General features: G+C 41.4%; 1 protein-coding gene across 3 annotated transcripts in view; it reads right to left on the bottom strand.

Annotated features, from left to right (window-relative positions):
* Dennd2b (DENN domain containing 2B) overlaps positions 1-25,404 on the bottom strand; it is a 199,668-nt gene that overhangs the window by 152,775 nt on the left and 21,489 nt on the right. For 2 of the 3 annotated variants that reach the window (XM_057777383.1, XM_057777385.1), the window contains exon 1: positions 3,846-4,005. The exons of the other annotated variant lie outside the window; for it this stretch is intronic. The gene's annotated coding sequence lies outside the window, so the exon portion shown is untranslated. Of the gene's footprint in view, positions 1-3,845; positions 4,006-25,404 lie in introns of those variants that run through there. 3 annotated transcript variants of the gene reach the window in all.

Below are 25,404 nucleotides of genomic sequence, written 5' to 3'. Positions count from 1 at the left end.
CCACAGCTTCCTCTCCTTCCACTCCTCCCAGTTTCTCCCATCTTCCCTCTCCCCTAGATACACTCCCCTGTCCATCTCCCCCAGAAAAGAGCAGGTGTTCCAGGGATGTCAACCAAACACACTACAACAAGATACAGTAAGACCAAGCACAAACCCTCCCACGTGAGGTAACCCAGTAGGAGGAAAAGAGTCCCAAGAGCAGGCAAAAGAGTCAGAAACACCCCTACTCCCAGTCAAGAGTTCCCCCCCCCCCAAAAAAAAAAAACCAAGCCAATAATCATAACATATATGCAGAGGATACAGAGCAGACCCATGCAGGCTCTTTGACTGTCACTTCAGTTTCTTGTGAGCCCCCAACTGCTTGGTTGATTGAGGGACGTGCTCTCCTGGTGTTCTCGACCCCACTGGCTCCCACAACTCCTCCTCCCCTTCTTCTGCAGGATTCCTTGAGATCTAAGAGGAGGGAACTGATGGAGACCCAACATGAGCTCTCTTTCTACATAGTGTTTGAATATGGGACTCAGCATCCACTCCTAGCAGCTGCCAGGGGCAGATTCGCTGGTAATGACTGGACTAGACACTAATCTATGAGTATAGCACAACATCATTAGGAATTATTTTAGTGATTTTTCTTTTTGGCCAGTTGTATTTGGTCAGAGATCCTAGGTCTCTGAACTATCCAGCCTCTGGTTCCTGGTCATCCAGGCAATGCCAGGCATGGGCCTCAACTGGTCACTGGTTGGCCACTCCCACAAGTTCTGTGCTACCATTGCCCCAACACATCTTGTAGGCAGGACAGATTGTAGGTGGAAGGTTTTGTGACTGGGTTAGTGTCCCAGTCCCACCACTGAGAGCCTTGTCTGGTTACAAAAAATGGATGGTTCGGGCTCCATATTAATTACTAGATGTCCCTGCTAGGGTCACCCTCTAGATTCCAGGGAGTTTCCACCTTTTCTGTGCCACCTACCAATATCTGATACTCTTTCCTCTAACAACCAGGTCTTCAGAATACTAAAGAAGTTCAGAAGGAAAAACCTATAGTCTACAGAGGGAACAGCAGGAACTCCAGGCTGTTCAAGCAGAAGTCTAATGAGATAACTCCATCTACCACTGCCCTTCCTGTATCCAGTATCTGTCAAGAGTCAGGAGCCTGTCTATGAACCTGGGGATTCAAGGACCCCTTATGTTCTGTAGCAGTACACACAAACACAATTCCTTGGTAAGAAATCTCTAAATCCTTCTACATTACCACGCAATAGTCCTCCACAGGCTTCTTATTGTTCCACCAGTAACGAAAAGTGAAGTATATTGGCCCCATTTGGTATTGGTCTCATCAAGAAGGGTAATCTCAATTCGTGTTTTTCTTATTTTAAAATTCAGCATTTTTAATTGGAAGCAAGAGAATATATGTATGGAGAGCATCTCAAAACGTTGAGGGCAGGCAAGGAAAGGCTCTTAAATCACAGCACTAAACTCTAGCTCTCAGGGTAGTTGTCAAAGAAACAACCGTTACTGGAGCATTGCAAACCCCACACAGAACATACAGGACAAGGCACCTGTGGAACTGCTCCACACACAGCCCATTTCAGGGCTGCCAGCTCACATTCAGCTCCATTCTTTTTCCCAGCAACCCTGTGGTCAACACAACTAACTGCTCCCCAGTTATCCAGCTACTTACTGCAGGATACTTACTACCAATGGAGCATAAACTGAAACACCCAGATACTTTGGTTACATTTCTTTTTTAGCTTCCTGATTATGAAGCTATGGCATCACATTCCTGTACACCAATGTCACATAAGTCTTCTAAAACCATTGTTCTGGTCATCATTGCTTTCCTCAAAAACTTTTAGAAGCTTGATGATGTCTGTGGGATTCTAGCCCTTGAGCCAGAATCCAAGCTCACCACAGTCCCTGTGGCTGACCTCCCACTGCTCACTGTGGAAACAGCACTGGAGACTGAGTCAGCAAAGTGGGCACCTAAGTCCCTGGTCTGCCAGTGACTGCTGTGCCATCTTGAACAGGTTACCTATCGCCCTTATCCTGTCTCCTTAAAACAGGAGCAACAGTGAATGATGAGAGAGCATCCAAGGGCTCATGGCACAGAGTATTGCTCCTTTTGACTTTTCTCCCTAGTTTCCATGCAAATGGCCCATTCTGTTCTCTTGAAAACCCCACCAACAACTCTGTACCATTCATTTGGACAACCACACTTCCAAGCCTGACTCAAACAGCATCTCTTCTGGGACATGCTCCTGCCTCATAACCATTTTCTAGTTGATGACCTATAATTCTTATAAATCAATCAACTAGATATTTATTTGTGTCAATTCTTTCTCCACAAGTATACAAATTGAAGAGCAAGCACTTCACTAATTACAAAAACAGCCACAATAGAAAATAATTGATGATAAAGGTTACCTTGAAACTGCTAGAAAAAGAGTTCCTTTCTGACCCAATTAAGGAATTGGAAACACTTCCAATATGTATCTTTCTCCCAATATTTATCTGAATTAATCTCTTCCCCATCTTTTGCTGTCTTTCCAAAGGTAATGTTTACTTAGTAAATATGAAAGAGTGCTGAATCTGTTAGTCTCCTAAAGCCTGTCACCCAGGCCAGTGGAATCCAGACAGCTTTTGCTTCACAGTATGCATTTACTGGAGCCTCTGAGTCTTCCTAATTCAGCATAGTATTTGGAGATCAAAGACAATTAATTCAGTCCTTTAGATTAGGTTTTCTAGAATTTACACTATTTCTGATACTTTAGAAATCTCATACTTCGTGGAAGAAAAAAAACTCCACGAAGGGAGAAGGGCACGGTGTTTCCACACCTGTAATCCCAGTATTTGGGAGGTGGAGGCAAAAGGCTCAGGAGTTTTGAACCAGCCTGAACTACGTGAGACCTTTGCCTCCTGCCCCCGAAAAAAAATCAACAAAGGTGTCCATCTTCTGAAAAACACCCTTTGTAGAAAACAAAAACAAAACAAAGCAATTATGTGGTCAATTGGGGGTTTCCTTGTGGCCCTTAACATCTTGGACATTGGATAACTACTTCTTTACCATTACCCTGCAATGCAAAAGCTGAAACATCTGGTTGGAAATGAGATCAAGAGCTGGTTTGAGCCATTATGGCAAATTCTTTCATTTGATCAAGAAGCTATTTTATCCATATTTAAGCGATTATAAATTATGGTCATACAAAATTCCCCCAGAATACTGCAATACTCCTTTTAAAAACACTAGAAAATGTTCAGTCTTTCACTTTTACTTGGATACTAGCTTTTCAGACCCTTAAGGCAACACAAATGCTGAAGTATGTTCCTTCGGTGCTAGGTCATTTCGTTCACACGGGAAAGTGTAAGAAGTGTATAGAGCAACAAACCCCGTTTAACAGGTCCAAGTGATAGAAGACTAAGTTAATTTCCTTTGTTTGACTAGGAAGCTAGTCTGTGTGGGTGCCTATGTGAGCTCACCCAGCTGCACTGGAGCTACACAGGCTCAGGTAAACGCAGCTCAACTGTGTCTCCCAGGCTGCCTGCGATCCGCAGTTGTGCACAACTCCAGACCCTGGTCGGGGCTCCACACCCCACACAGTGCAGTCCGGGCCTGACCGGAAGGCAGGGCTATTCACGATCGCCCGGGAATGCAGTCCCCTGCAACTCATAAAGCCGCGGCCCTCACGCTAGTACTCACGCAGCAGGAGCCCCTGCCTGGGCCCTGATTAGGGAAAACGGAAGGGCTTGGTACGCCACAAAACGGGAATCGGCTTCTTATCCGCCACCCGATGGGGAGCTGAAACAGCGCGGCGAGCAGGCGACTCCTGCGGGCGCCCGGGAGCACTTACCTCAGGCGCCGGAGCTGGCCGGGAGCTCCGCGCGGCCCGAGCTGCCCCGGCGCCGCACAGCCCGAAGGAGGGGCCGCTCCCGTAGAGAGGGCGGTCGGCGGGAGCGGGTATCCGCGCCCCGGGCTGCAGGCTGCAGAACCAGGGAAGGCGTGCCTTCACCAGAGACCTAAAGGGTGGGCTGCTGCAGCCGGGAGGAGGGGTGTGCTCCCGGGCGGGGGGGGGGGTGCTGCTCAGCGGGGGCGGGGGAGTTGGGGGGAGACAGGGGAGGGAAACCAGGGTGGGAAGTCGGGTCCCCAGACCGCACCGCCTTCACCTCGGCACCATACGACCAAGGATTGTCTGGATCTGGAGCAGAAGCACAGGGGATCAGAAACTTTATGTCATTTTCTCATACACACGTGACCCCCCCTGCAGTCCAGATGGTTTCAATCACCGGAGGAAAAAAGCCGCTCTGCTGGTATGCATGAAAAGCCGGAGCTGGGAAAGTCTGGGAAAAACTGTCTGTACAGCCCACTTGCCTTCAAACAAACCCAAGCGCTCTTTCCGTTCTGCTGGCTTTGGGCCCAGGAGCCATACGAGACCCAAACGACATTAAAAGATGTTACCCTGGGTATTGCAGCCAGTAGCAGAACTAAAGCTCTAGGGTTGCAAGGATCTGTTCTGAAGTCTAAGCCCCACAGGAATTATAAGAATTTAAAATACTCCACGTGCACGCAAAACCAAAAGGTAGAAATGAATGTTATTCAATGATGGAGAAACAGTTACTGGTGACTGTCTTATTTATTAATGGAATTCAATGGAAAATTGTTGATCCAGTATAACAATCCATTGGAAAAGACTATGTCACGTACAATCCAGACCAATACTTACTTGGTGGGGTTCTATAAAGCCACATAATTTTATTTCTCCTCCCATAAATCACTTACAACTACATCTTGGAATTGGAACGAGCAACAGTAAAAATTGACTTTCAAAATTTAGAATTTCAAATTGATAATTTGGCGGAGAGTGGTGGCACATGCCTTTAATCACAGCACTAGAGAAGCAGAGGCAAACAGATCTGGTTCAAGGCCAGCCTAGTCTACATGGCCAGTTCCAGGATAGCCAGGTCTATACAGAGAGACCTTGTCTGAAAGCAAAACAAAATTTACAATTTTAGGGCTGGTGTATAGCACAATGTGAGTCTCTGGGTTTAGTCTGTAATCACACTATAATTTTATATTGACTGGTTGCATTTCAAAAGAACCAATGTGTGTAGATGAATATAACCAGGTTCTAAAGCCAAGACCTGTTTCAAAACCAGGGCCAATTCAATTGTCACATATCCGAAAGAGATATTTACTCAGCTGCAAGACAAGCACCAAAAATAATAAGTTTAAGATTCATCCTGGAAATAATTCAACTTGCTCATAATCAAACACAAATAGTGGCAAGAACTAAACTGATTTTTAAAAAAAAACAATTGTTCCTTTGCCAAAAGAGGATATAAGACATGAATTCTGGTATTAACTCTTTATCCCCATCATAGTGACATCAGAGATGTCTGGACTGTCAAGTAGGCTTTGCCTCTGGAGACCTTACCTTCAGTGTGGCAGTCATCCTAAGTGAAAAAATAAATCAATTCCTGGTAAGTGGAACTAGTTTTACATTGGGAAAACCCAAGATTTCAGCTGCTGTTGAAATACTGGACAACAAAGGAATTGCCTGAAACTAAGCAAGGCGGTGTATGTTGTATTCCAAACTCAGAATCAGTGAGTTTCTACTACAGTTCACTGACAGGAGAACTGGGCCATACTTGGATAGACTTGTCTCTCTACTCTCCAATCTTAAATTAGGGTGATACTTCCCCCAACACAGAAAGAATGCCTGCATGGCAGCAGGGAAGAGGACAAAGGACACAGGAGATGGACAATGACAAGCCAAGCTCATAGTGTAACATTCCTGGCAAACTCCACTTGAAGCTCTAAGGAGTTGCAGTGGAGAAGGAGGGTGATAGAGATTGTTCTGAGGCTTCAAGCATGCGTACGAAGCACAAGCTGTACCACTGACTACACCATCTGCCCTGTAAAAGAGGCGCACCAGTCAGTCTCTCACTTCTAAAACTAACAGAACTTGTATTAATGTCCCATTTTCCCCACGATGGCATCTATAGAGAAGCCAACTGAACAGAAGGCATCAAGGCTTTCCTCCAAAGAGACCCAGGACATTCATTGTTTTCATCTCTAGCTGCTGGGATCTGTTATGTGTACTAAAGCAATTGCAAGAGGCAATGATGAGGTACAAATTATTCTTTTTGTCTGAAAACTTTATTTACAAATTATACTTAATATACAAATTATGCACAAACTCTGTGTGTGCGCATGTTGGTGTACATATCCATAGTTGCATGCTTTCTACAGAACATGTGTAAAAGTCAGAGAACAACTTTCAGTAGTTAGTTCTCCTCTTCTACTTATTGAGTCAAGTTCTATCTATATCTTCTTTCTGCCATATTGTATTCCAGAATACCTGACCTTTGACCTCTGTTTGATTCTCCTGTCTCTGCCTCCCATCTCACTGTAGGGGGGCTGGGATTTCAGACACAAACTGCTACTGCCTCTGGTGGTTTAAAAATTATTCTATTATTTAAATTACATACATGTGTGTTCTATGTGTGGTTATGTGCACCAATAAGTACAAGTTCTCATGAAGTCTAGAAGAGGGCACTGGATGCTCTGGAGCCGGAATTACTGTCCACATGGGTACTGGGAACTGAACTGTGGCCTTCTGCAAGAGCAGCAAGCACTATAACCACTGGACCTATCTAGCCCCTACATCCAGATTTTTATGTAAGTTCCAGAAATGAACTTAAGGCAAGCACTTTTACCCACTGAGACATCTTGTCAGTTCATGTTTGGAGCTGTTTTAATTCCTAAGAAAACCTTTACTAGACCTGCTTTTTCAGGATTAAAATTAACATACCTTAAAAGTTTCTAAATATAATCCTGAATCTTAGTTCCACTTATGTGAGCATTAGTGAGTAGCTAACATTGGCCAAATATTTATTAGAAACACATCTGGTGCGAGGCAGTGGTGGCACATGCCTTTACTCCCAGCACTCAGGAGGCAGAGGCAGGCAGATCTCTGTGAGTTCAAGGCCAGTCTGGTCTACAAGAGCTAGTTCTAGGACAGGTTCCAAAGCTACAGAAACCCTGTCTCAAAAAAGCCAGAGAGAGAGAGAGAGAGAGAGAGAGAGAAAACAAATCTGGATTTTTTTAAAATTTTCATTAACCAAGTATTCACTTTGTTGGATGAACAAGGCAGATTATGTCTGAGTTTATTAGGAAGATAATATGCTCTGAGAACAGGCGCCACTTGTTTGCTCACAATCACATCCTATGTACCTTCCATGAAATATATCCACAATGCATTCATGCTATTTGGGTGAATAAAAGATAAATAAGCTGAGCATGGTGAAATGCCTGTGATTACAGCTTCTCAATAGGCTGAGACAAGGAGTCAAAAGTTTGAGACAAACCTGGGCAACAAAGGAAGACATTGTAAGAAAAAAAAAAAGAGTAGAAGTATAGCTAGAAATACAGATAAATAGTAACACTTCCCAGGCTGCAGTAGTGTAGAGGCATGTCACTTACAAACAACAGAATGAAAGAAGAGCTACGGGAAGAGCGGGCAGCAAAAGAGAAGTAGTGGTTAGCACTAACCAGCTGTGCACTTAATCACAATGTATGTCCAGAACACAGACTGCTGAAAATAGGAAGCATTTGTGGAAGGAATTTGGTCTGTTTAGTGCCTAAATTAGGGACTTCAGAGATACACTTTCCCATGTCCCAGTTGTTCAGTGCCCTCAACACAGAGCCAAGACAAGATTTGAGCATAAACATCCAGACTCTAATTTGGATAGCATGAATACAGTCCTTTCATCCTCTCTCCTACTTCTCCTCTGCCTCCAAGCCATTTCCTCTGTACTGTCTTCTGTCAGGCAAATGAAAGTTCCCTAATTTTCAGATGTAGTAGCTTTGGCTCTCTTTGTGTAGAGAAGTACAGTACAGCTTGATTACAGGGTTATGCTTCATACAGATTCCTGGCAACATATCTTATAGCTATGTGTCTGTACTTTTTAACTCTGAGGGACTTAAAATTCAACTATTTTACTGCATACCAAAACAGAACATGACGCCACAGAGATGGATTTTATTCCCTTTTTCTGTTTTAAGTCCTGCACTTAAGCAAATGAGTTGTCTGGAGTTTTGTTCATTAATTTCACTTTGACATACTGTTTTTGCTTTTTCTTTGAGGAAAAGACTGTAGCTGGGTCTGTGGCTCTAATATTTTAATATTTTTGGGTCTGTAGCTCTAATATTCATGAAGCAGTTTTCCCCCAACACATGTGCGTGTTAGCCTGGCTGTGGAGCTATGCTTTCTGGCGCAAACAGCTAGGTTTCTCTGTATCAGGAAAATGGGAGACATGGTTGGCCTAGATGACTCAGCTTTCTAGGACAGATGTTTCCAAACTTTTTTTTTTTTTTTTTTTTTTTTTTTGGTTTTTTGAGACAGGGTTTCTCTGTAGCTTTGGAACCTGTCCTGGAACTAGCTCTTGTACACCAGGCTGGCTTCAAACTCACAGAGATCCGCCTACCTCTGCCTCCTAAGTGCTAGGATTGGATTAAAGGCGTGCGCCACCACCACCTGGCTCAAACATCCTTTCTTTTTCTTTAGTTTTTTTGTTTAGATTTGGGGGTCCTGGTAGTCTAGGGGGTTGTGTGTTTGTTTGGTTGGTTTGGAGACAGGGGTCTCTGTTAAGTATTTTCCTTTGGCCCTTGTAAGCCTCTCCACCGATGCAATAGTCCAAATCAAACCAGATCAGACCAAATTAGAAAAGGCCCAGGTTTAATGGATACCAGCACTCCCAGGTGGTGGAAATCTGGACTGACCACTGGAGAGGGAAAAGGGGAGACCACATGTTTGTTCTCTGGGAGGCAGTTTAAATAGCATGTGGGAGTGGTTTTGACCTTCCCTGGGGAGGGGTAACCGTTTGGTGGGCTTTCTGGGAGGTGGAGTGTGGACTGAGGCAACTCCCGGAGGAGGGGCTTGAAATGAAGCTTTCCACTCAACATTCCAAAATGGATGCCAGGAGCTGGGGTGAAGGCCCCAGCCAATCATTTCAGACTTTTTTTTGAATAAGGACGTTAGGGGCTAAGCTGATGGGTCCAACCAAACCGTCTCATGTAATCCAGTTAGCCTCCAGTATGCTATATAACTGAAGATGACCTTAAATTCTCAACCTTCCTGCTTCATCTCCAAATCCTTTTCTTTCTTTCTTTCCTTCCTTCCCTCCCTCCCTCCCTCCCTCCTTCCTTCCTTCCTTTTTTCTCTGTGTAATAGTCCTAGCTGTTCTGGAAATTGTTTTGTAGACCAGGCTAGCCTCGAACTCACAGAGATCTGCCTGCCTTTACCTCCCAAGTGCTGGGGTTAAAGCCATGTGCCATCACCGCCCAGCCCAAAGTCCTTTTCTAATATTTAAGAATATTAAACTGCCAAACTTGAATGTTATTTGAAATCATCTGGGAAATGCTTTTTAAAATATTAATCATCAAATAAATAAAAAGCCAGGCGTAGTGGCACACGCACTAAGAAGGCAGAGATAGAGAGATCTCTCTGAGTCGGAGGCCAGCCTTGTGTACACTGCAAGTTCTAGGCAAGCCAAGGCTACATTGTGAGACCTTGCCTCAAAAAAAAAAAAAAAAAAAAACAGAAAAACAAACAAAAAATATTAACCATGCCTCTATAAATTTACTAAGTGCTATTTAATCCAATCTGCTTTCCATTCACGCAGACTTGAGAAGAGATTCATTTCTAAAGCAGCTGGATGTAATAATACATAGTTGTCATTTCAGCACTTAGGATGCTAAGGCAGGAGGATTGTTGTGAGTTGAAAGCCAGTCTGAGATAAGCGGGGAAACCCTGTCTCAAGAACAAAAAGCAGGGCTGGGATATTGCTTAGTTGGTAGATGGCTTACCTACACTCCAGAAGCCCTAGGTTTGATTCCCACTGCTGCATAAAAATTGGGTATGGTGATATACACACCTGTAATCCTAGCATGTGGGAAGTGGAGGCAGGAAGACCAGAATCATTTTCGTCTTTAGCTATACAGTCAGTTCAAGGCGAGTCTGAGCTCTTTAAGAGACCCTGTCTCAAGATAAATAAAGACACAAACAAACATAATTCACCCCATGTTCACCCTTGAGGCTTTCACATGAGCTGTAAGACTCTCAGGTGGGCCAAGAGTACTAGTCACTCTTGCTGAGGACCAGGTTTGATTCCTAGCACCCATGTGGTGGTTCACAACCACTGGTAACTTCATTTCCAGGCGCACCATGCCTCTCTTTGAAACTCGGTGGGCACCAGGCACCCCTGTTGTGGACATACACATGTGCAGACTAAATAAAATAAAAATCTAAATAGCAAAAATTAAAAAAGATTCTGGGCCAGCATTGGCATCAATACCTCAAGTCTACAAATCTGCAGAATTCGAAGCACACTGGGAAACAGGTTAAAACCCTGCACAGTTGTTCATCAAGTAAAAGCACTAGCCATACAAATCTAACAACCCTAACTCAGTCCCCAGGACCCAAATAAAAAGCCAGGTGCATCTGTAATCACAACATTCATGGGAGATGGGAACTGCCCTTCTTCAATGGAAGCTAGTCTCCATAGCAGCAAAACCCTTCCTCAAAAAAGTGGAAGGTGAGACCTGACTTCTGAAAATTGTCCTCTGACACCTACATGTTCATCATGGCACATGCACACACACACTCACAAGTAAAAATGTAAAAATAATGGCCGGGCAGTGGTGGCGCACGCCTTTAATCCCAGCACTTGGGAGGCAGAGGCAGGCGGATCTCTGTGAGTTCGAGACCAGCCTGGTCTACAAGAGCTAGTTCCAGGACAGGCTCCAAAGCCTGTCTCGAAAAACCAAAAAAAAAAAAAAAAAAATGTAAAAATAAAAAAGAACTCTGACAAGTACAAAAGGAGCCCAATACAGTGGTGCATATATAACCCAGGCAGAAGGCCGAGGCAGGAAGGGATCACCACGAATGTTATCAAGTCTTGTTTGCTCTCTCTTTGGCTTTGCACTTTATGTCCAAGCCCTCAAGCACTGTGGCGTGTGTAGAGTCACTCGCTGGTTTCTCACTTAGATCTAAGCAGTTGTCACAAATAGGCTCCAGTCTAGGCCTGCTGACTTAGAATCCCCAAGGCCATTCAACACTAGGCTATCTGATAATATCTTTACTTTTTTACTTGTACAGTGCACAATTTTCCTTCCAGGAAAGCCCCACCATTACCACAGACTCACACAAGCTTCCCCAAAGGAATCATGAAAATATTTTATAAATTGAAATTTTTTCCTTCACAATAATACTTGGACACAGCTACCTCTACGGCCTACCTCTAAAAGAAAAAAAAACAAAACCTGTGTTTAACAAAACATTTTAAGCCGGGCGGTGGTGGCGCACGCCTTTAATCCCAGCACTTGGGAGGCAGAGGCAGGTGAATCTCTGTGAGTTCGAGACCAGTCTGGTGTACAAGAGCTAGTTCCAGGACAGGCTCCAAAGCCACAGAGAAACCCTGTCTCAAAAAACCAAAAAAAAAAATAAATAAATAAATTAATTAATTAATTAATTAATTAATAGATTACTGAGGAATCAGAAAGATTTTGTTAAATATAGAGCACTAGCAGGTCTTATGACACTATTCCTGTGTAGACCTTAACAAACACCTCATCCTAGAAAGGAAACCATCAACAGACCCAAGTGAAGAATCCCATCAAAGCCAAGTGAGTTGTACTGGGTCACTTACAGGAGCAGAAATGACTCAAAGGCAACTGCATCACCAAAGCCCACCCCAACATTAGCATGGCTGACAAATCTGGAAACCTGGGGCTCACTGGACAATCTGCAGGTTGCTCCCCAAATTGAAGAGTGTCTTCTGTAGGCAGTGCAGTAAGTCTGAGCCTTTCCCAGCTTGTTTGTGAATGTCTCTGCTGTTCTCACAGTTTGCATGCTGACAGAGGGAGGAACCAGTCTATATCATCAATTTCAGGGATTTCCCAAAGCCTTTGTGTTATTTACTTCCTGAGCTTTCGGAGCTTCCCTGAATGTTTTCACATTCCTCCTCTTAGAACACCCAGGGTCTTAAAGAGTTGCCCTCCAAAAGGGTCATTTTAACTATGAGGCAATTGCTAAACCACTCTACTGAAACTACTGATTTCACTCTAACCTGTAATCCAGAAAAACTAACTAAATGTATATCTGAGTAAAGACTGCTTCATTAAAAATTTTTAAATTACTTATTTTGGTGTATGTATGTGGTGAGTACACACATGTCACAGCACACATGTGGTGGTCAGAAGACAACTTGCAGAAGACAACAGGCAGGAGGTTGGGTGGTAGTTTTCGGTCTTTCATTGGGTTATGGAAAGTCGTCACTGTTTAGGGGGATTGGTTACAAGTTGTTATTGGTAAAGGTCAGGAAAAAGGATAAACAGAGGAGATTAGATTCAGGGCTCTTGTTTTAAAAAGAAAAAAGGAGGTATAGATATGATAGGATAAAGGGGGAGATTATTGAATCTACTCTAAAAAGAAATCCTTATATACATGTTAAGATAAAAATGTAGATTACTGAATCTACTTTTAAAGAAGAAACTACCAGTTTTAAATATTTTACAATGGATTAGGTTTTTGTATACAAATTTTGTATATTGATAAAAATTTGAGATTAATTTTGTTAGAACATACTGTGCATACATTTCTACTCATGTTCAAGGCATTGTGCCACTACATTGTATCCTTACAGCTCAATTAACAATGTAATGCAAATTTTAGCCCTTGAAAATTATTATTACCAACTACTTAGGATAATAAGGAAATTCAGATTAGTAGTTAGTCACCTATTACAATCGAACTTGTAGTCATATTAGATATATTTTCAAGGTCAAACAGATATATTTTAGATACACAGCTCAAACACTTCAGAGATCCACAGAATATGGCATTTAAGATGTTTTAATAACAGATTCTTTTTTACGGCAATGAGACATGTCTGATCTTGGCAGCACCAAAATACTTACTTCAGAAAAGAAGGGCATCAAAGAAACTCCACATGGAGTTTACTTCCTTTGTGGCAAAAGTAAGCCACTGGGCAAGAAAGTGTTCCTACCTCAACTGTTTAAAGTATGTTTTTCAAATTGGACAAGCAGGACACAAAAGAGAGTGACTGGCAAACATTTTCAAAACAAGATGGGATAGTCCTTCAAAAGTCCTGCTTCGCCGGGCCGTGGTGGCGCACACCTTTAATCCCAGCACTCAGGAGGCAGAGGCAGGCGGATCTCTGTGAGTTTGAGGCCAGCCTGGTCTACAAAAGCTAGTTCCAGGACAGGCTCCAAAGCCACAGAGAAACCCTATCTCAAAAACAAAAAAACAAAAAAGTCCTGCTTCATAGAAAAATTTGTTGAACATTCTAGGCCTATAGGCTGAAGACGGATGTCCCAATGTTGCAGAGGAACTTTGGGTGACTGTCTGGGCAGCCAGCTGTTTCTGTCATTTCTCACACTTTTTTTTTTTTTTGAAATTGCTTGCTTGTACCTCCTGCTTACTCAGTTAATATGATTTTCTTCTTAGGTCTCTGAGGGAGTTGAAGACTAGATATAGTTTTCCTTGCTTACTAGACTCAAAATAGAAATTAACTAAAGAAATATAAAGTATATAAGGTTAAGAGACATAAAAAGATAATTTTGAATTGGTATTGCAAGTTAGAATAGAAAGTGAATTATATACAACACTTTGGACTCACCAAGATTGGACAGATAATGGAGTATTTTCTCTGAATTTGTCAAATACAAATAAACTAGACACTGTTGATATATTTATTGCCTGTATATATTGTATATAGTTATTGTACTTACTGTATATAGTTTTTCTTATATTAGTTATAGCCTTCCTTTTTATTTTAGACAAAAAGGGGAAATGCAGTGATAATTCATTTGTATTGTAATAAATAAAGCTTACCTGAAGATGAGAGTGCAGAGCTAAGCTACTAGAGGCCAGGGAGTAGTGTCACACACCTTTAATCCCAGGACTCAGGAGACAGAGGCAGAGGGATCTCCATTAGTTCACAGCCACCCTGAGCTACAACAAGAACAAATTTGTCTAAAAGAGAAACAGCTCACACAAAGGTGATCCTAGCACTTGGGATCACACACCTTTAATCCCAACACTAGGTAGGTAGAGACAGAAGTGGTATGGCTGGGTAGAGAGAGGAATATAAGGCAGGAGACAGGAGTTCAGGGCAGTCTGAGGTTTGGTGGAGACAGATGGAATGTGGAGATGCAGTCTAAGGACAAGATGGCCCCTTCAATTTGAGTATTGGTAGAGGTTAAAGAACTCTCTAGTGGCTAGCTTCTCTGCTTCTCTGATCTTCAGCATTAACCCCTATATCTGACTCTGGATTTTTATTATTAAGACCAACTAGAATTCATGCTACACCTTCTCTCTTTGTATCACTTGGTTTCTATGGATTTAACTCAGATTCACCAGTCTTAGTAGCAAATGACTTTATCATTAACTGGGCAATCTCACCACTCCAAGATTTAATTTTTTGAATTGCAAGAAATAGGAAATTCAGAGCACTGCCGTATAACTTTTTGACACTGATTTAAAAAGTATTTTTGCAGTGGGTGGGTGCACCCCTCGTGGTCCTGACTTCCTTGCTCATGTTCTCCCTCTTTCTGCTCCTCATTTGGAACTTAAGAGCTCAGTCCGTTGCTCCAAATTGGGTCTCTGTCTCTATCTCGATCCATCGCCAGATGAAGGCTGTGACAGTGGAACTGATCTATTGGGAGCCCACCAAGGCCAGCTGGACTGGGACTGAATAAGCATGGGATGAAACCGGACTCTCTGAACATGGTGGACAATGAAGGCTGATGAGAAGCCAAGGACAATGGCACTAGGTTTCGATCCTAATACATGAACTGGCTTTGTGGGAGCCTAGCCTGTTTGGATGCTCACCTTCCTGAACCTAGATAGAAGTGGAAGGACCTTGGACTTCCCGCAGGGCAGGGAATTTGGACTGCTCTTCAGTATCGAGAGGGAGAGGGAATGGAGTGGGGAGAGGGGGAGGGGAGTGGGGGGAGGGGCGATGTGTGGGAGGAGGGGGAGGGAAATGGGAAACGGAGAGGAGGCAGAAATTTTAATTTAAAAATAAAATAAAATAAAAGCATTTTTGCATACAATATAGGTAAGATGTAATAGTTGATTACAAACTTTAAAAATATATATAAATTAATACACAGGGAAGAATACTCCCCCCGTTTTGTATGCATGTGGCTTGTTCATTTGCATTCAAGTGTACAGGTACCACTGTGCCTTTGTGGAGGTCAAAGGACAAACTCCAGAGTGGTCCTCTCCTTCTACCTTGTTTAAGGCAAAGTCTCTTTGTTGTTTGCTGCTGCTACATATGTCAGACTAGCTGGTCTTCAAGGATTTTCCTCTGTCAGCTTCCTATCTTCCCACAGGGAGCACTTGGACCACAGATGATGCATGCCACAACATCCAGCTTTATATGGATTCTTGGGATTTGAACTCAGGCCCTCACACTTGTATCGCAAGCATTTTACTCACTGAGTTATCGCCCTGTCCAAATCTTTCCTCTCATTCTTACCCATAAGTTCCCCTTTTCGGAAAATCACTGCAGATTATGTACTCTTCCAGAGATGCTCAATAGAAAATGCAGAACTGCTGATTGATATGTATTGAGTTCATTTCGAGGAGGAAAGGTCCACAGCTTTCAATACATTCTCAAAGAGGTTCATGATCTCAAAAAAAAAAAAAAAAAAATTAAGAACAAAGCTAAAGAGTAGTGCACTACTTCAATCAATCAATAGGATTAACAGAATTGCATCTTACATGTGGTGGTTGAATAAGAATGGCCCCCATAGGGCTGGGCAGTGGTGGTGTGTGCCTTTATTTTTTGGTATGTGGACATGCACAAAGAGCACACATTTTTGTCTCATAGCCTTTCTACTGGATAAAAGAAAGGTTTTTTAAAATATTTATTTATTTATTTATTTATTATGTATACAATATTCTGTCTGTGTGTATACCTGCAGGTCAGAAGAGGGCACCAGACCCCATTACAGATGGTTGTGAACCACCATGTGGTTGCTGAGAATTGAACTCAGGACCTTTGGAAGAGCAGGCAATGCACTTAACCTCTGAGCCATCTCTCTAGCCCTAAAGGAAAGATTTTTATTTAGCTCTACAAGTAGTTCAAAAGAAATATTAGCTGGTAATCCTAGTTACTACAATTAACAAGTTACAGAATTATTAATAAGGAGACTAGAAAAACTATGGAACTATAGCGCACGCACACACACACAGAGAGGGAGAGAGAGAGAGAGAAAGAGAGAGAGAGAGAGAGAGAGAGAGAGAGAGAGATTGATTAATGGGAATCTTGTCTAGTAAGTCTCATTTGGATTTCAATAACTATTTTCAAATGGCACTCCTGAGATTTTTACAGAAAACTCAGATGTTATTAGTTTCTTCAACTATGAAAGAATAACTGTCTGCTTTCTCTAGCCCCCGTCCACAGCAGAATCAGTTTCCATGCTTTGAATCCCATTCATACTTTTCACTCACTCTCCCCTTTCAAAGTGTATCAAAGATGTAATACAGAATCAATGTTCTCTTCCAATAACCAGTTCATGAAAATGTTAAATTAGACCTAGGTCCATATGTCTTTGTGCTATAGTATTTGGTATTGTATTCTAAACACTAGGCTAATAGTAACAATAGTTCACTCAAGGAAAGCATTGGGATAACTTCACTGATGCTGTGATTGGGCCAGCTATGAGAACAGGTAAGCTGATATGCTAGGTGCTCATTAAATGTTCTAGATACTTTAGTCTACTTGACACAAGTTAAAGTCACTATAGAGGAGGGAACCTTAATTAAGAAAATGTCTCCATAAAACTAGGCTGTAGACAAGACTGCAAGGCATTTTTTAAATTAGTAATTGATGGGGGAGGACCCATCAATTTGGGTGGTGCTATCCCTGAGCTGGTGGTCCTGAGTTCTATAAGAAAGCAGACTGAGCAAGCCATGGGGAACAAGCCAGTAAGCAGTACCCTCCATGGTCACTTCATCAGCTCCTGCCTACAGGCTCCTTCACTGTTTGAGTTCCTGTCCTGACTTCCTTTGATAGTGAACAATGATAGGAAGGGTAACTCAAACCCTCTGGTCATGTTTCATTATAGCAATAGTAACCCTGACTAAGACTTGACAGTCTTCACCTACCCCGAGGAGACTTTCAGCTTTTCTTCATTCAGTATGACGTAGGCCAGAGGTTTCTCTTAGAATGCTGAGGCACTTCTCTTAAACTTAGTAGATTGTTCTTTTTGTTTTGTTTTTGGTTTTCTAGTGTTCATTTTTGGTGTGTGGGTTTTGTTTGTTTGTTTGTTTGTTTGGTTGGTTGGTTGGTTGTTTGATTGGTTGGTTGACTGGTTGATTTGGTGTGGTTTTTGTCTGTTTATTTTCTGAGACAAAGTTTCTCTGTGTAACCCTGGCTGTCCTAGGACTCACACTGTAGATCAGGTTGGCCACAAACTCAGAAGATTTGCCTGCCTCTGTTTACTGAGTGCTAGGATTAAAGGCGTACAACATGCTTGGCTTCTTTTGTTTTTTAAAACATGAAAGAATGTTCAATTTTATTTTTAACCCTTCTGTGTCTACTGGAATAATCATAGGATTTCAATCTTTCCTTCTATTTGTGTGAGGTATTATATTTACTGAATTTTGTATATTGGATCATCCTTGCATTCTTGGCACAAATACTGCTTTATAATGGTTTACACTCATTTTTATATGTTGTTGGATTTGAATTACTAGTATTTTTTGATAACTGATTTGTAGGGATAAGCCCCACCCATTGGGGGCGTGTTCGCCTCGGGCTAATGTTTACTGATAAATCTGCCAGGTGTGATCCCAGCAGCCCTTTTTCTCTGCTTTCCTGTTCTCCGCGGGAACCTGTGGTCCTGTAAGTCTATTTCCCTATTAAAGCTGTATATATTTTTATAATCTGTCTGCATTCATTTACGTCATTACATTTGGCGTCCAACATCGGGCTATTTTGCCCCCGTCCCGGCACAGGGGAGGGCGCAAGCTCCATCTTTCCCAGCCTTTGCTAGCAAGTTAGTTACCGGAGCTCAGGAAGTGCGACTGGGCGAGCATAGCCTGCTAGCTTTCACAGCGCGCTCCCTGCTCACTTTCCCTTCCCCCACTCCAGGCCATGATACAGTCGCAGAGCGGCGACCCCCCACTTGGCCCCTTACGCTTACAGTGGGCCTGCCCCTTCTTTCAGACTTACTCGGGCCAGAGCAGTTAACCGCTCCCTGCCTACCTTCCAAAGCCCCACTGCCTGAATTAACGGAAGCACCTGCGGTTTTGAAGCAAAAGCCGCCACAGCAGCAAAGTGACCCCTTCTGCGACCAATCTAACTTCTCAGGCAGTACAATAATTTTCGTTTTGAGTTAATTGTTTCAGACCGGCTCTGGTTTAGACCACGTGGACTCAGGTGCATTTCTTTCGCCACCACTGGCAGGAAAACGTCATTACAGGTAAATAATTTTCTTTTATAAATAAGAAAAATGTCTGAAAACATCACCATTCAAGACTTTTAACAGCCTTTTCAATTGTACCATGTGAGAGATTTTACAAGAAGTGTCTGTCAGCCCACAGATATGGATATTTCTGGGATTCGTAGTTTTCCTTGGTACTATAGGTTTGATAATAGAAATATGATAAAGTCTTTACGAGACGAGGTTGAACACTTAAAAACAATTGAAAATGACAATCTTCTCAAAACTCAGTTTGAAGTTCTCCAGGCAGAGAACAGATCTTTGTTTAACACAACTCGACAAACTGAACAAAATTTAGAAGAGGTACAGGCTGATGTTAAGGAGAAATTCATTACTATGGAAGAAGGAACAGCTGATTTGGATCGTAAGCTTCAGTCCCTTTCTGTAGGAACTGAAACATTAGTGGCTGATATTAAGGAGAAATTCATTACTATGGAAGAGGGAACAGCTGATTTGGATCGTAAGCTTCAGTCCCTTTCAGTAGGAACTGAAACATTAACTGAGAGAATCAAAACTGCTGAATGTGACAATCGGATTTTGTCTAAAGCTTATGACAGATTGGTGGAAAGATTATCAATACAAGAAGGCACGGTATATGCTATAAAAATTACGTCCAAAGATGAGATGTTATCTCTAATGGACAAACTTCATACTTTAGAATCCTCAATGAAGGCTTTAGAACATAATTCTGGACAGGAGATTCAGACATTGCAGAAGGCAATAGTGAATAGAATTGAAAAGATTGAGGAATTTCTAAATTCTGATGAAGAAGAGCAAGGGGTAGAAAGGCAAATTTTAACTACATCTGTGGGTAAATCTCTCCGAGACAATTCCCACAAAGCTCTACCTACAGTTCTACCTGCCTTTCCAGTAGTAACAACAGAGAAAGTGGTTGGTTCCAGAAACCCTAGGGTCATCAAGGAAGATACATGGGAACCTGTCCGTATGAATGATCTCAAAGAAATTAAACAGGCTGTAATGACTTTTGGGATGCATGCCTCTTTTGTTAAAGAGATGCTAAGATCTTGGGCCACGACAAGCAAAGTAACCCCCTCTGACTGGTTACAGCTGAGCTCTGCTGTACTTGAGAGTGGACAGCAATTGAAATGGAAATGCTTATTCAAGCAAGAGGCTAGACTTTTAGAACAGCAGGAAAGAGCAAAGGGAATTGAGATTTGCCTAGATCAAATTCTAGGAAAGGGGCTCTTTTCCGACCCTCAGGAACAAGCTAATTTGGATGAAAACATACTCTCCATGTGTACTACAGCAGCCTTAAGGGCTTGGGACAGGGTGCAAAATCCAGGACAGAGAATGGAATCATTTGTCAGAGTTAAACAGGGTCAGAGAGAACCCTTTAGTGACTTTTTACAAAGACTAACTAAAGCTGTACAAATAGGGATATCTGACCCAGAAGCAAGACATGTATAATGATCGAGTCTTTGGCTTATGAAAATGCAAATGTGGAATGCAAAAGGATTTTGGGACCTTTAAAGCTCAGATCAGCACCATTGGAAGAATGGGTCTTGCATACACTGAATGTTGATACATTTGACTATGGCACTGAAGCATGGGTAGAAGAAGCAATTTCCATGGTAAAAGGAGACATCAGAATACCAAATGTTTTAATTGTGGCAAAATGGGTCATATGAAAAGGAATTGTAGACAACGGATTTTCAGAAATAATAATAATGCATCTTCTAGAAATAACAGAAATAGGAGGACTCAGCCTTCAGGTTTATGTAGAAGATGTGGAAAAGGCAGACACTGGACGAATGAGTGCAGGTCTACAAGAGATAGACAAGGCAACCTGATACAGATGGGAAACATGAGGGGGGAGCCTCACAGGCCCCCATGGCAAACATGGTTCAGTCATTTCCAGTTACTGCAGAGAACGTGCCTCATCAGGACAATTAGGAAGCCCCATGCCTACTGTTACAAGCAATAATGATAAGAAAGATGAGTTCCGTGTGTTTTGGCAAACTTCTATAAATGATCAAAGACCAAAGCTAAGAGTGTGTGTAAATGGTATTTTTATTACTGGCCTGCTGGACACAGGTGCGGATGTAAGTATCATTACCCCAGAATCTTGGCATCCGTATTGGCCTATTCAGAATGTAAATGTTCAGCTCCTGGGAATTGGAACCCTATCTTGAGTAAGGCAGAGCACAAGATGGGTTGAATGTATAGGACCAGAGGGACAAATAGGAAAATTAAGGCCATATGTAGCCAATATTGCAATGAATTTATGGGGTCGTGACCTATTACAACAATGGAATACCCAAATTAACATTCCTGCTACTTCTAGAGCCTATATTTCTGAGAATAATATTAAAAGATATTACAAACGGAGAAAACCGGCCATTCGGGCTGTACAAGAACAAGCAATTGATGTCCCTTCAGAGATACCAACAGCCTTGCCTCTAAAATGGTTGACTGAGAAACCAATATGGACAAAGCAATGGCCTTTAGCTGAGGAAAAGTTACAGGCTTTAGAACAGCTGGTACAAGAGCAATTAGATGCTGGACATATAGAAGAATCTACCAGCCCTTGGAATTCTCCTGTATTTGTGGTTAAGAAAAAATCAGGTAAATGGAGAATGGTGACAGATCTCAGGGCTATCAACAAGGTTATTCAACCTATGGGCCCTCTGCAATCTGGAATTCCTTTGCCCTCTTTATTGCCAAAAGGATGGCCTCTCATAGTTATTGATTTAAAGGATTGTTTTTTCACTATACCTTTACAAAAAGAAGATAGAGAAAAATTTGCCTTCACAGTGCATACTTATAATAATTCTCAACCTTCGAGGAGGAATTATAATAATTATAATAATTCTCAACCACTGGGCCGTCCTCCCCCAGGGTATGTTAAATAGCCCCTCCCTGTGCCAATATTTTGTGAATCAACCATTGCAAATAATACGCAAGAAATTTCCAAAATCGATAGTATATCATTATATGGACGACATTTTGTTATCCGATTCTAACATGGATACCTTGAACAGACTGTTTGAAGAAATAAAAATACTTTTACCTAAATGGGGATTACAAATTGCTCCTGAAAAGATTCAGAAGGGAGATTCTGTTAATTATTTAGGTTATAAAATAGGTTTGCAAAAAATTAAGACACAAAAGGCACAAATTCGGAGAGATCGCCTACGGACTCAACCTGAGATACAAATAAAGAATCAATTAGAAACAAAAATGGCAACTGCATATGGTGGAGCAAGACTTTAGTCCCAGAACTTGGGAGCCAAAGGCAAGCAATCTCTGAGTTAAGAGGCCAGTCTGGCTACTAGTAATACTGTCTTAAATAAAATAAAACAAGCAAGAAAGCAAGCAGGCTCTCAACCCTTGGTGCTCATCAAAAAATACTCTAAGAGAATTGTCATCTCCCAATTCCTTTTCACCTTCTATAAAGAAAAAAATATTTAGGGCTGGAGAGATGACTTAGAGACTAAGAGTGCTTGCTTTCAGAGTATCAGACTTCAGTTCCCTGCACCCACATTCGGTGACTTCAAATTGCCTGCAACTCCATCCAGCTTCAGAGTATCTGACACTGTCTTCGGGAATTTGAGTACACCTGTACAGAGAGAGAGAGAGAGAGAGAGAGAGAGAGAGAGAGAGAGAGAGAGAGAGAGAGAGAGAGAGAGAGAGAGAGAGAGAGAGAGAGAGAGAGAGAGAGAGAGAGAGAGAGAGAGAGAGAGAGAAAGAGAGATAAGTAAAAATTAAGTAAGTCTTACAAAAAAGCTCAAGAATAAAATGATTTGACTTCTGGGAGGAAAACCTAAAAAGAGCTCTTAAATACAATGCTGCCCTTAGGATATCTACGGATCTCCCAAACCAGAATTCCTAAAAGTGAGATCTAGGTACATATAATTTTGGGGGGTGTTCTATGAGGAATTCTGTATAAAGGAAATTCTGACTCCAGGAATGATTAAATTTACATACATTAGGATTTTGTTCTTTATGTTTAATTATATATATGTATATATGTAAGTATATAGATGTGTTTGTGTGTGTATGCACGTGTGCACACACATGAGTGAGAAAGGTGTTGATTCCTTGAAGCTGGAGTGACAAGCTGACTGACAAGGGTGCTGGAAAAGAACAAGGTTCTCAGCAAGAGCAGTGCATGTTCTTACCCATTAAGCCATCACTCCAGTCCTAACACACATGTAGTTTAATAGAGTAATTATTCTCTTAACAGCTGGAATGACAGAAGCTAAAATAATGATTTAGGAAAAGACTATTCACCTTAATGTTTGCATAATTACAGTTATGACTTTGAAATTTTAAACATCAGTAAAAAGAGGATGGCAGTTTGTGTTTGTCTATCATGCCATTTCAGGATAGTCTTTTGCCAAAGTTCTGCTATCCTGGGAAACAGGATCGACACACCAGAGCCATTCCCAGTTTCCTAGAAGGCTGAGCACTTATACCTAATCTCCTCGTTTCCTTCCTTTTCTTTAGGATAAACACTATCCTAAAGATAAATACTAAATAAATAAATACTAAAGATAAATATTATCCATAGTTCCTTCCATGTTCATCAAGTCATTTTTAACTAAGAAGACTTGGACAGCAAAGAAATAAATGTTCAAAAAGTCCAAGTTTCGGGAGCCTAGGAAGCTGTCATGTCATGTCATGTCTCCTCTGTGTGTGTATGTTTTACTATCAAGTGTTACTTACTATAACATATGCACTTACTTTGAGCCTCAGGTTTCTAATATAGATATCCTAGTACTGTGAAGAAATAAATCTTTTTTAAAAATATTTATTTATTTGCTTATTATGTATACAGTATTCTGTCTGCGTGTATGTCTGCACGCCAGAAGGGGGCACCAGACCTCATTACAGATGGTTATGAGCCACCATGCGGTTGCTGGGAATTGAACCCAGGACCTTTGGAAGAGCAGGCAATACTCTTAACCACTGAGCCATCTCTCCAGCCCCCCAGAAATAAATCTTTTGCTGATGATAAATCAATTTGTTTGGCTAAAGCACATTTTCAAAGTATCTCAACAGAAAGCAATTCCTAATAAATAGCACTGGAGCAGTCTGAATGACAAAAGAACCTGAATCATTTCTGAAACTTCACAGTAAGATGCAAAAGACATGAATAGGTAAACCTCCCAGCACTGAATATCATTCAACAATACTTTTACTCCTAGTGACTTAGATGCTTCTTGCTCTGCACAGCAATGTTCTAAGCTTGTCTATTCTCAAAACTTCTAATTATGGTGCTGGAGGGATGGCTCCAAGCACCCACACTGAGGTTCACAACTATCAGTAACTCAAGCTCCAGGAGATCTTGTAGCATGATTAATAAAAACCCAGAGACAGATATTAGGGTTCGGCCTAAACGTCAGAAAAGCAAAACAGCCAGCCACTGGCACTTACCTTTACCTTAGTTCAAAATCGGGATTCCCCCTCCAGGAATCTCAGAATTCTCAGAGACTGTGTCTGTGAGCTGTCTCCTCCTGTTTTATATTCCTCTCTACGGCCGGGATTAAAGGCATGCACCACCTGGTTTCTATGGCAAACTAGTGTGGCTACTGGGATTAAAGGTGTGTGTCACCACTGCCTGGTCTGTAAGGCTGACCAGTGGGGCTGTTTTACTCTCCGATCTTCAGGTAAGCTTTATTTATTAAAATACAAATGAATTATCACTATATTCCCCATTTTTTGTCAAAAATTAAAAAGGAAGGCTATAACTAATATAAGAAAAACTATATACAATAAGTACAATGACTATATACAATATATACAGGCAATAAATACATCAACAATGTCTAGCACATTTGCATTTGACAAATTCAGAGAAAATACTCCATATCTATCCTATCTTGGTGAGTCCAAAGTCTTGTCCTAATTTACTTTCTATCATAACTAACTTGCTGCATCAGGTAAACAAGAAAAACTATAACTATCTAGTCTTCAAATCCCTCAAAGACCCAAGAAGGAATAATATTAACTGAGAAAGCAGGATGTACAAGCAAGTGACTTCCAAAAAATGTCAATGACAGAAACAGCTAGCTGCTGTTCCTCTGCAACGTTGAGGCATCTATCTTCAGCCTATAGGCTTAGCATATCTAACAGACTTTTCTATGAAGCAGGATATTCTGAAGGGTTGTCCCTCCTTGTCTTGAAAATGTTTGGCAGTCACTCTCTTTTGTATCCTGCTTGTCCAATTAGGACAGCATTTTGTCAGCAATCAAGGCAAGGGTATTTTCTTGCCCAGTAGCTTACTTTTGCCACAGAGAAAGTAAGCTCCATGTGGAGTTTCTTCAGTGCCCATTATCTTTTCTGAAGTAGATTGGTGCTGCCAGAAGCAGACATGTCTCGTCATAAAAAAGAGCCTGTGTTATTAAAACATCTTAAATGCCATATTCTGTAGATTTCTCAAGTGTTTGAAGATGGCCTGTCTATCTAAAATATATCTTTGTTTGGCCTTGAAAACATACCTCATGTGACTATAATAGGTGACTAATTACTAACCTGCATTTTCTTATCATCCTAAACAACTGGTAATAATAACCTTCAAAGACTAGAAATTTGCATTACATTGTTAAATGAGCTGTATAGGTACAATACCTTAAACAAGATTAGAAACATATATATAGTATGTTTTAACAAAAATAATCTCAAATTTGTATCAATATACAAAATTTCTATGCAGTATACAGAAGTCCAATCCAATTTAAAACTAGTTAGCTGCTTTTTAAAAATAGATTTAATAATCTACCTTTTCATCTTATCATATCCATAGTCTTCCTTTTTTCTTTTCAGAGTAGATTCAATAATCTACCCTTTTATCCTATCATATCTATATCCCCCCCCCTTTTTTTTTCTTTTCAAAACAAGAACCT

This window comes from Chionomys nivalis, chromosome 8 (assembly GCF_950005125.1).
Source record: "Chionomys nivalis chromosome 8, mChiNiv1.1, whole genome shotgun sequence".
NCBI lineage: Eukaryota > Metazoa > Chordata > Mammalia > Rodentia > Cricetidae > Chionomys > Chionomys nivalis.
This window is presented reverse-complemented; position numbering and strand designations above follow the sequence as displayed.